The sequence below is a fragment of the Rattus rattus genome, chromosome 14 (genome assembly GCF_011064425.1).
Source record: "Rattus rattus isolate New Zealand chromosome 14, Rrattus_CSIRO_v1, whole genome shotgun sequence".
Classification (NCBI taxonomy): domain Eukaryota; kingdom Metazoa; phylum Chordata; class Mammalia; order Rodentia; family Muridae; genus Rattus; species Rattus rattus.
In genome coordinates this window covers 52566811-52577967 of record NC_046167.1, presented here as the reverse complement: position 1 = coordinate 52577967, position 11157 = coordinate 52566811, and the positions used below count along the sequence as shown (strand labels likewise).

Below are 11157 nucleotides of genomic sequence, written 5' to 3'. Positions count from 1 at the left end.
ACAGTGCCCAATTTGTAAGTTGTTACCTTGGGCATATTTCTTAATACAATCCTGAAAGCTTAACATTATGTGCAAAATAGCAAAGAAAGAGAAAAATGAAAATTAAAGTTAAGAATTGTTACTACTGTTTTGTCAGTAACACAAACAAAACATCCCAAATTTTACTTAAAATAAGGCTAGTATATTTCTGTATACAATGCAGCTGTGATGGTTCACCTTTCTAACAGGCCTTTCCAGTGGTTACAAAATTACACGACTAAGTTATTCCATCCCAACGTTCACTCTGACACTGAGTCTTCATGTGTTAAGAATACCTTTCCAAAGGTCTTTTGTGGCATTTCTTAAAACAGCTTCAACTCCTTGCACAAAATAAAAGAGCAAGGAAATCAAACGATCTGCAAGAGACAATGAATGAGTCACCCTGGACTGCACCATCCAATCTCAGAAGGCTCTGTCCAATGTTTAGGTGAGGAGAATGCGGCCTATCTTTTTCACAAGTCAGAGAGTGTCTGCAGCAATACAAAAGCAAATGCTACTGAGGACCAGAGAAGCCTTGGATGTTTGATACTAGTCTCTCGTCGAGGTTGTGGATCACTCCTTTTTCAGCTCGCTTCAAAGATAAAGATGAAAGCTACTGACTGCTTTGCAACCTTCTGCTGCCCCAAGTACAACAGTAATAGACCCTTTTAAAGAGTTGGTAGGTCCAGGGTTGATAGATTACATTTAGGTAACCTAGTTTGGGCACTAACGCTTCAATAAGCCGTCATCCCTACCAAAATAATAATAATAAATAATAAGAGAGATCTGTAACCGTGGTCGCGGCGCAGATGTCCACCTTCTCTGTCGCGACTTGAGCTAAAACTACCTCAAGAGTCCATCCTCCCGCTAGATGACAGCAAGTCCCGCGCTTTCCGATTTCCGGGTACGCTTGAAGTCCCGCCCATCACCCGGCTTCCGGAAACAACGAGCCCCGCCCCCCGGTCCACGCGCAGAAATCGCGCGGCCCCCGCCCCTTCCGGGAATCCAGCTGTTGAGGAAACTAGCGGCGGCCCGGGGCCCGGCTCTGACTTACCTCAGAGGCTTTTCCGCGGTCAAGTACTCCGGCCCAGGTGAGGAAGGACCGGCGGTGGACGTCAGGAGCTGCTCCTCGCTGTGGCTGCCGGGCGGAGACGAACCTGGGCCCTGACTAGGACCGGACGGAGCTTGGTGCTGAAGTGGCGTCCAGCCACGCCCAGGCTCCTTACCGCCTCCCACCGCGTCCACCTCGCTCCTCAGCCGGTTCGCACAGCGGCTGGACTCACGGGAGGTGAGCGGCACCGACACCCGCGCTCCGGAGGCCGCTCTGGGGGCCGCTCCTACTCGTCTAAGGTCTACTGGGGAGGTGCTAGGCTGCGACCGCCCTTGTCTCCGCCTCTGCTCACGCCCCGGGGCGGTGTGCCCCGGCGAGCGCCAGCCTCCCAGCTGGGCATTGAGCTCTACCGAGAAAGCCAGGTTTGCAGCACGATGATCCCGGAAATCAGCTAGGAAAATGAATGGTAGTTTTGCTTTGCCGCCACAACTAGTTATGAGAGATCCCTTAAAAAAAAAAAAAAAAGAGGCGGTCATAACCGCTGTATGTCAGGGCAGAGACCGCTTGGCCGCTCAAGCACTGCGTGCGACAGTGGCGTTTGCGAGCTTTGTGGGTTCAGCGGTGACAGAACCCCTGGCAAATTATCATTTATTTGTCACGGCAGGCTGTCGAGGAAGAAACGTGATTAATTTGTAGCTCTCGGAAGAAACGTGATTAATTTGTAGCTCTCTAAAATGGTAATTGAAATCCCAAGCAAAAAAAATAAGTGTTACTACAGGTGTCACTAAGAAAGTTGCACGGTAATACAACGATCACTTATTGTCAAAAAAAAAAAAAAAAAAAAAAAAAGGTCAAGAGAGGGAGAGGATCACAAAAGATACGATTAAGGAGACTTCCTAAACCCTACACATGACCACCACTTTAAGAAACTTAACAGCCATTTTACCAGATACCTCACCATGAAAATAAGCATTAAGAAGATGCTCAAGGGGGTTGGGCATTTAGCTCAGTGGTAGAGCACTTGTCTAGCAAGCGCAAGGCCCTGGGTTCGGTCCCCAGCTCTGAAAAAAAAAAAAAAAAAAGAGATGCTCAAGGTCCTAGGACACTAGGGGAACTCAACTTTGATGTCAAATACACATAACATGCCTTCAAATTCCAAACATTCACAGATGTTAATGAAGGCATACAATAACTGAAAATCGCTTATATTCTTGCAAATAATGCAAAACCTTTATGGTTACTATATGATTTAGTAGTTTCACATACAGGTATGTACCCAAATAAACATACATCTACTGTATAAACACATGTACTTAAGTTGGGTTTTTTGTTTGTTTTGAGTTATTTTGGGGGTGAAGTGCGTGTGTGTGTGTGTGTGTGTGTGTGTGTGTGTGTGTGTGTGTAAAACTGCACATAATGTGGAGACCAGAAGCCCACCTCCAGAAGCTCCTTACAATGCACCTTTTTCTTTTCCATACATTGTCTTACTTTTGACTTTAGCTTGTGGAGTGGACTAAGCAATCTGCCCAGTAAACTGCAAGAGCGTGCCTGTCTTCAGCTCCAGGAATGTCGCCATAGCCAGTTTTTTGTTTGTTTGTTTTTGTTTTTGCAAGGGTGCTGGGGATTGAACTCAGATTCATATGTTGCCATGGCAAGCACTTTTCTGAAACCCTGAGCATTGTTTTTCTTTAATTTTTTGTTTTATTTTTGAGTGTAGATTCTCCCAGAGGCCACAAAAAGGCATCAGGTCCCCAGAAGTTAGAGTTACAGGTGAGCTGTCTGGCGTGAGTCTAGGAACCAAACTTAGGTCCTTTGTAAGATCAGTATGTGCTTTTAACAGCTGACTCATATTTCTGGCTCCTGTATTTGAAACATTTAAGTGTTTATTTTCTATGTATGAGTGTTTTGGGTGCATGTTTGTGTACCACTTGCATGCTTGGTGCTTATGGAGGTCAGAGGAGGGCATCAGATCTCCTGGAATTGGAGGTATGGATAGTTGTGAGTCACCACGTGAGTGCTGAGACCCTGGTCCTCTGCAAGAACAACCACTAAGCCATCTCTCCCATTACTGTGTTTGAATTTTTGCAGCAGCTTTTCATAATTGCCAAAACTTGAAAGCAAATGAGTTACCTTTCAAAAGCTCTAGTAAATCTACCACAATGGACTACTACTTGGCACTAAAATGAATTACAGAATTAAAAAAAAAGAATTTGGTGTGTTTTTATGTATTTCTAAGTAATAAAAATCAATCTTAAAAAAACTATGTTACAATGTATGATTTCAAAGATGACATCTTCAATGAGGGAAAGTTATGAAGATTCTACATCGGCCAGTGGTTGCCATGGGTTTGCAAGGAAGGGGGATATATCAGTAAAGCATAGGAGACTTTTCTTTTTTTGCACCCTGAAACTATTTGATCTGACTATAGTCCCATGTTTACCTGTCATGGCATGTCCCGTCTGGGTACTCCAGAGAGGCAGAGCCAAAAAGTTAGAAAGGAAGATAGAAAGATAGGAGTAGATATTTTTTTAGGGGAACCTATATTGCTGGTAATGGCTCATTCTTAGACTTGATACCTCAGGATAGGGAAACTAATAGTGTGCCTTTACAGTGCATTGCTAGTTTTTATTGCTGTTAACATCTTACTAGGCCTAACTTAAATTACAAGTTAACCAAGTTAACGGGACAGAGACAGGGAGACAGAGACAGATAGACAGATAGGCACACACACACACACACACACACACACACACACACACACACACACACACACACACACACAGAGAGACAGAGACAGACAGACACACACACACACAGAGAGAGAGACAGAGAGAGAGAGAGACAGAGACAGAGAGTGTTAGATCTGTACTATCTAAGGTTTCAAGCATTTCATTTGGTTCTTCCCCGGATGGCCATTTTCTTCTGGATCTCCCCTCCTCCTCAAATCTTCTATATCCTGGTAGAATGATATCAGTCATTGAATTTAGAGTCACCATAAGTCCAGGATAGTCTCTTAATGACCCCTGTAAAGATCCTCTTTGCAAAGATAGTCAGTTTCTCAGGTATCGGAGGTTAGAATGTATAGATATCTTTTTGGTAGGACACAGTTCAACCCACTACAAAGCATGCATTACATATCTAGAACTCACCAATTTAAAGTGTTTTGCTTGCTGTTTTGACAAATAGATGTGGTAGTGTACCTGCCACGATAAACATGATTCAGAAACCCTCTAGCAGCCTTAGGAAGTTCTCCACAATTTTATGGTGTCTCCTCCCAGTCTCTGGTTACCATAGATCTTTCTGCTAGTGTAATTAGCATTTTCCATAATGTCCAACACATGAAATGCAAATATACATAACACGTGCCATCCTTTGTTAAATGTCAAGGTAAAATCAGTGGGTCTGAAAACGGTTGAACTTAAACATAAGTTGCAGAAACAGTACAGCGAATACCCTGCTCTGCAGCTCAGAATTGTGACCATTTTGCCGTACTTGTTATATTCTTTCTCTTATGCTTCATGATCATCATTTTTTTTAAGTCACTGCCTAAATCACATCTTGTAAGGACAAGGATATTCTATATTACTTTTATAACTGCTACAATGAATGTGAAATTTTTGTTTTAAAGTCTGCCATGTGAGTATGCTCTTCTGTATAAATATTAGGAAAGAAGACCCAAAACTATTGTTCAGAGATGAGTAATGCCTACCTAATATCTGGGTTAGCATTTTTTTCTTCCCATGCAAGTTGAGACTTACTGGTGCCTTGAATGCCAAATAATTTTGTATTGTGTTAAGGATTTTTGACAATCATGTTATGCAAGGCTGTGTGCCAGTCAATATCTATGAAGAATGCTGTTAGTTTTATGTTGCATGAAATATAAAAAGGCACCATCCCACATTATCGCCGGCTACTCTCTGGCCTTAGTGGTCTCGCTGCCTCCATGGCTAACCCCATGTAGTGACAGCCCATCTCGAGGTTTTCTTGCTGTGGATGCTGCTCACATTCCCAGTCACCCACCTCCTGTGGTTAGCTGTCACAAATCTCTGTAACTCAGTAAAATCAAAACTCTAGAGGCTTGTGATTTATCAGTCAGATTTATATTAGTAAATTTTCAACCCACAAAATGCCCACACAAACTCCATTGATATAAACACAAGCTACACACCTAGATGGGGCAAACACACCCTACTTACTATTTAATCATCTAAGAAATCCCCAAGACTTATGGCTCCCAGGACTGTGTGGTTCTGGCTCCCCTTCCTCTCCTATAGGTTCCATCTTGTCTCCTACTTTTCTTCCCTTCCTCTGTCTTTCTTTACTCTAAAATTCTCAGCCTGCCTTCCTTTTCTACTGCCCAATCACAAGCTCTCACCTTATCTTGTGCCTACCCTCATTTGCATATAGACAGCAATCCCCAGTTTTATTTTATCCAGATACCAACACAGAGAGGGTCAGACCACAAGTTACATTATGCAGATAGGCAGTCTGATCTTAGTTCCATGTGTATATTAAGTAGCCCAAAGACTATTTTTTTAGTTCTCAGTATCTTTGGCATGCTGGTTAGGGTCAGAAATGAGACTCTGAAATGATTTCAACCTTATAAACCTTATAGTACTGCCTTCCTCTGTTAATTTTTCCTCCTCCTGGTGGTCTATCCAGTAATTTTTGCTTCTAGGGGACTTGTATTTCCAGTCTTCTGCAGAAAGCTGAGGCTTGTGTTGCCTACTGCCACTTGCTTCCACAAGTGTACCCTGCCTGGAGCCAAGATTGGAAGAAAGAACACAGAGAAAAGGAGGAAGATTTGGTTCAGACTTTTATTAATTAAAAAGTTTTATGTCTTCAAGGTTTCAGTTTTTGTTGGCTGCATTTGTTACTTTTATTGATGTATTAGGGGTATTGCTATGAAGAGATATCATAATGATGGCAACTCATCTAAGGAAGTGTTTAACTGGGGCTGACTTACAGATCAGAGGTTTAGTTCATTATCGTCATGGTGGGAGGTATAGCAGTACACATGCAGATGTGGTGCTGGAGAGGTAGCTGAGAATTCTTTATCTGGATTAGCAGGTAGCAGAAAGAGAGACCGGGCCTGGCTTGAGCTTCTAAAACATCGAAGCTTACCTCCAGAGACATACTTCCTCCAACAATGCCACATTTTCTTAGACAAGTCCATACCTCCTAATAGTACCACCCCCAATGGGCCTGTGGGGGCCATTTTTATTCAAAACCATAACTGATGATTGAAAAAAATTCAAGGAACAAATGATTAATTCTTAATCAAGGTTTATTTCTAATTCAGGTTTATTTGTAGAAAAACAACAGACTAGACTCTCCAACCTACTCTTTTAGAATGCTCTTCATATGAAAATTAGACAAGGATGCAAAGCAAAACTACAGTCAACTCAGGAACATCAATATAATTTTTTCTCATCAAAACAAACATTTTTTATTGCTTTCATTATATATCACGATCATAGCTTCCCATCCCTCCACACCTGTACAAACATACACATCTCCCCTCTCCCCTAGATGTACTGCTCCTTCATTTCCCTTCAGAAAAGAACAGGCCTCCAAGGGATATCAGCAAAACACTGCATAACAAGATGCAACAAGACTAGGTACAAACTCATATTGAGACTGGATGAGTTAACTCAGCAAGGGTCCCCAGAGCAGGCAAAAAAGCCAGGGACACTCCCTTACTCTCCATTGTTAGGAGTACCATAAAAACCCTAAGCTAAACAACCATAATAGGTTGCATAAGACCTAATGCAGACCCATGCTGGCTCTGTGATTGCCACTTCAATCTCTGTGAGCCCCTATGAATCATGCTTAGTTGATTCTGTGGACCATGTTTTCCTGGTGTCCTCGACACACACACACACACACACACACACACACACACACACACACACACACACACACATTTCTGTGGGCTTCCTGGGTCTCTACAACTGCTCCCATTAGCTAACTGGGAAAGCTTCTCTAATGACAACTTGGCTAGGTATCAGTCTATGAATTTAGCAGAACATCATTAGGAATCATTTCATTGACTTTTTTTCCCAGTCATGTTTGGTTCTACACTAGGTCTCTGAGCAGCTTCCTGATGATCTAGCAGTATGGGTATGGGCTTCCTCTTATGGCATGGGCCTCAAGGTAGACCAGTAATTGCTGGTCACTCTCACAAGCTCTGACAGTTCTTGCAGGCCAGATAGGTAGGTTGTGGGTTGAAGGTTTTCTGGGTGGGTTGATGTCCCAGGCCCACCACTAGATGCCTTGCCTGGTTACTGAAGTTTGCTAGTTCAGGCTCCACATCCTCCATTACTAGGAGTTCTTAATAGAATCATCCTCATAGGTTCTAGAAAGTGTTCATTGCACAAATGGAAATGTCTCCAGTTCCAGTCATCTCTCCCTGTACTCTCTCCCTCTGCCCCTCTCTCTTCTATTTGATCTCTTCTGTTCCTATACCGACCTGCTACAGTCCACCACAAAATTATTCTATTTCCCTTTCCCAGGGAGATCCATGCCCCTCCCCCATTCCTTGTTACTTATCCTCACTGGGTCTGTGGGTTGTATCATGATTATTTTTTACTTAACAGCTAATATTCACTTATTTCTTTAAAAAATATTTATTTACTTATTATATGAGTACACTATAGCTGTCATCAGACATACCAGAAGAAGGCATCAGATCCCATTACAGATGGTTGTGAGCCACCATGTGGTTGCTGGGAATTGAACTCAAGACCTCTGAAAGAGCAGTCAGTGCTCCTAACCTCTGGTTCTTTTTTTTTTTTTTTTTTTTCCCCCCCGGAGCTGGGGACCAAACCCAGGGCCTTGCGCTTCCTAGGCAAGCGCTCTACCACTTGTGCTTCCTAGGCAAGCGCTCTACCACTGAGCTAAATCCCCAACCCCTGCTCCTAACCTCTGAGTCATCTCCCTAGCCCCCTAATAGTCACTTATAAGAGAGTACAAACCATGTTTTGGGAGTCTGGGTTACCTCACTCTTAATAGTGCCACTCCCTATGGCATTATTAGATATTCAAACACATGAGTATATGGGGCCCATACCTATTCAAACCACCACAGTGCTTATCAGTTGTAGGAGTCCCCTGGTAAAATTTTAGGTATCACTTATTATATCATTTGCAAATAATTTAACTTCTTTTTCTACTTGTATCCCCTTAATCCCCTTCAGTTGTTTAGCTAGAACTTCAAGTAGTATATTGAATAGATATGGAGAGAGTAGATAGCATTGTCTTGTTCCTGATTGTAGTGGAATTTGCTTTTGAGTTTCCATTTAATTTGACATTGGCTATAGGCTTTCTGTAAATTGCTTTTATTATGTTGAAGTATGCCCCATCTGTCTAAAATCTCTCCAAGACTTTTATCATGAAGGGGTGTTGTATTTTGTCAAAGGCTTTTTCAGCATCAAATGAGATGATCGTGTGATTTTTTCTTTCAGTTTTGTTATATATTGGATTACAAACTGACTGATATTTTTTTGTACATCCGTACATTACCAAGCCTACTTGATCATGGGGGATGGTCCTTTGATGTGTTCTTAGATTCAGTCTGCAAGTATTTTGAGTATTTTCATATTAATGTTCATGAGGGAAATTGATCTGTAATTCTCTTTATATATTGAATCTTTGGTTTGTGTATCAGGGTGACTGTGACATCATAAAATGAATTTGTCAATGTTATTTCTGTTTTTATTTTGTGGAATAATTTGAGGAGTATTTGTGTTAACTCTTCTTTGAAAGTCTGGTAGAATTTTCCACAAAAACTGTCTGGCCCTGTGCTTTTTTTGGTTGGAAGACTTTTAATGACTGCTTCTATTTCCTTATGGGTTATATATTTAAGTTGTTTGTGATGTCTATTGAGAAAACTATTTCTTTTAGGTTTTCTAATTTTGTGGACTATAGGTTTTTAAAGCATGACTTAACTGGTTCTTTGGATTTTTTCAGTATCTCTTCTGTCCTCCCTTTTATTTCTGATTTTGTTAGTTTGGATAGTCTTTCTCTGTCTTTTAATAGTTTGGATAATGGTTTGTCTAACTGGTTGATTTTCTCAAAGAACGTATTCTCTTTGTTTCTATTTTATTGATTTCAGCACTCAGTTTGATTATTTTCTGCCATCTACTCCTCTTGGGTGCACTTGCTTCTTTTTGTTCTAGAGCTTTCAGGTGTTCTTTTAAGTTGCTAGTATGAGATCTCTCCAATTTCTTTGTGTGGGTACTTAGTGCTATGAATTTTCCTCTTAGCACTATTTTCATTGTTTCCCATAAGTTTGTTGCACATTCATTTTCATTGAATTCTAGGAAGTCTTTAATTTCTTTCTTATTTCTGTCTTGGTCCGATAGTCATTGAGTAGAGAGTTGTTCAGTTTCCATGACTTTTGGCCTTTCTCTTGTGTGTTTTAATCCAGTGATGGTTTGATAGGATGCAGGGGGATATTTCAGTTTTCTTGTATCTGCTGAAGCTTGTTTTGTGACTGAATACATGATTGATTTTGGAGAAAGTTCTGTGAGGTGCTAAGAATGTATATTCTTTATGTTTGGATGCAATGTTCTATAGATATCTGTTAGGTCCATATGGCTTATAATATCTATTTAGTTCACTATGTCTCTGTTTAGATTTTTATCTGGATGAACTCTCTGGTGTTGAGAGTGGGTTATTAAAGTACTCTGCTATCAGTGTGTGAGGGTCAATATGTGATTTAAGTTTTGGTAACGTTTCTTTTTTTCAAATGTAGGTGCCCTTGTATTTGAGGCATAGATGTTAAGAATCAAAACATCGTCTTGTAGAGAGCGGAGCGGCGCGGCAAAACAAAGATGGCGCCGACATCCAGCTTTGCCTGGATATAAATGACTTACTGCGCATGTGCAGGCTTGTTCCACTGCTAGGGCTCCCTCTAGTGGTGAACAGCGGTACTGCACATGTGCGGTTTATGCACCAGGTGTCAGTTGACCGTTAATATGCTAATGAGGTGATTCATTCTCCGCCTTTCATTGGAGGACAAGTAGTGGGGTGATCCAAGCCCCACCAATCCCTGAGAGATAATTAGCATACTGTTGTCTATAAGCCGAGCGATTTTGCTGCTCGGGGTCCCTGTTCAGAAGAGCTGTAACACTAAGAAGAGCTGTAACACTAAGAAGAGCTGTAAGAAGAGCTGTAACACTAAGAAGGCACGTAAGCAGTAAAAGGGCTTGTTACTTGAAGAATCCTGTTACCCATGCCGTGCCATCGTTCTTGCTGGTAGCGGGACATTGGGCGACAAGTGGTGCAAACCGAGCAGACCAACATCGCATGGGTGCGAGGGGGACCCTTCAGTGTGCTGAAGAGGATTCAGAACTAGAAGGTAAATTAAAGACAAGCTCTGAGAGGCATGCCCCTTTGGATTAGTCTTTGCCATGGAGGGATTGTTGCTCGTTTTTATAGTGACTGTTGTCTTCTTACTAGTTGTGTTAAAAAATGTGAGGACACAGTCAAGGCAGGACAGAACATTCAAAGAGCATGTCAGAAAGCGGAGCAGAGTGAGAAATTAGGAGCGCAAAAAAAAGGTTACTAAAACAAAAAAGTGAAAAAGAGATACAAAAGGCGGAAGAAATGCATTGGAGGAAAAAAATAGGTATGCCCGGAGGACGAGTACAAGTCATCCGGAGAGGATACTTGTATCCATTAAAAGAATTAGAAGCCTTAGAACTGACTGGTAGTGACTCTGAGCAAGAGTTGTCAGAGTCAGAGGGAGGAGGAATTAGAGGAAGAGGCAGCCAGATATGAGGAAGAAAGATATGGGCCTGGGTGGAAGCCACTGTGAAGAAACCAAAGTTATTAATGCCTCAGTGGCCTCCACCCCCGGCTCTATATAGGGGAAGTGTGAGTACTCTTTCTGTCCACCTGAAACACAGCGACACTTAGGCAAATGTTTCCTGTGTTTGAGGACTGATGGCTTAGTTCTCATCAGCCCATAGAGCACAAAGCAAGTTAAGGAACTGGCAGAGTCTGTTCGTGCCTATGGGGTTACTGCTAATTTTACCATGTCACAGGTGAAAGACTAGCAAACATTGCCATGACTCCAGCAGA

The 11157-nt window shown here is 41.9% G+C and overlaps 1 long non-coding RNA gene across 1 annotated transcript; it reads left to right on the top strand.

Moving 5' to 3' along the window:
* Positions 1–1006: 1006 nt before the first annotated feature.
* LOC116883310 lies at positions 1007–10776 on the top strand. Its single transcript, XR_004385744.1, has 3 exons — positions 1007–1306; positions 7773–7775; positions 10766–10776. It is a non-coding gene; the product is annotated as an uncharacterized LOC116883310 (long non-coding RNA).
* The last annotated feature ends 381 nt before the right edge of the window (positions 10777–11157 follow it).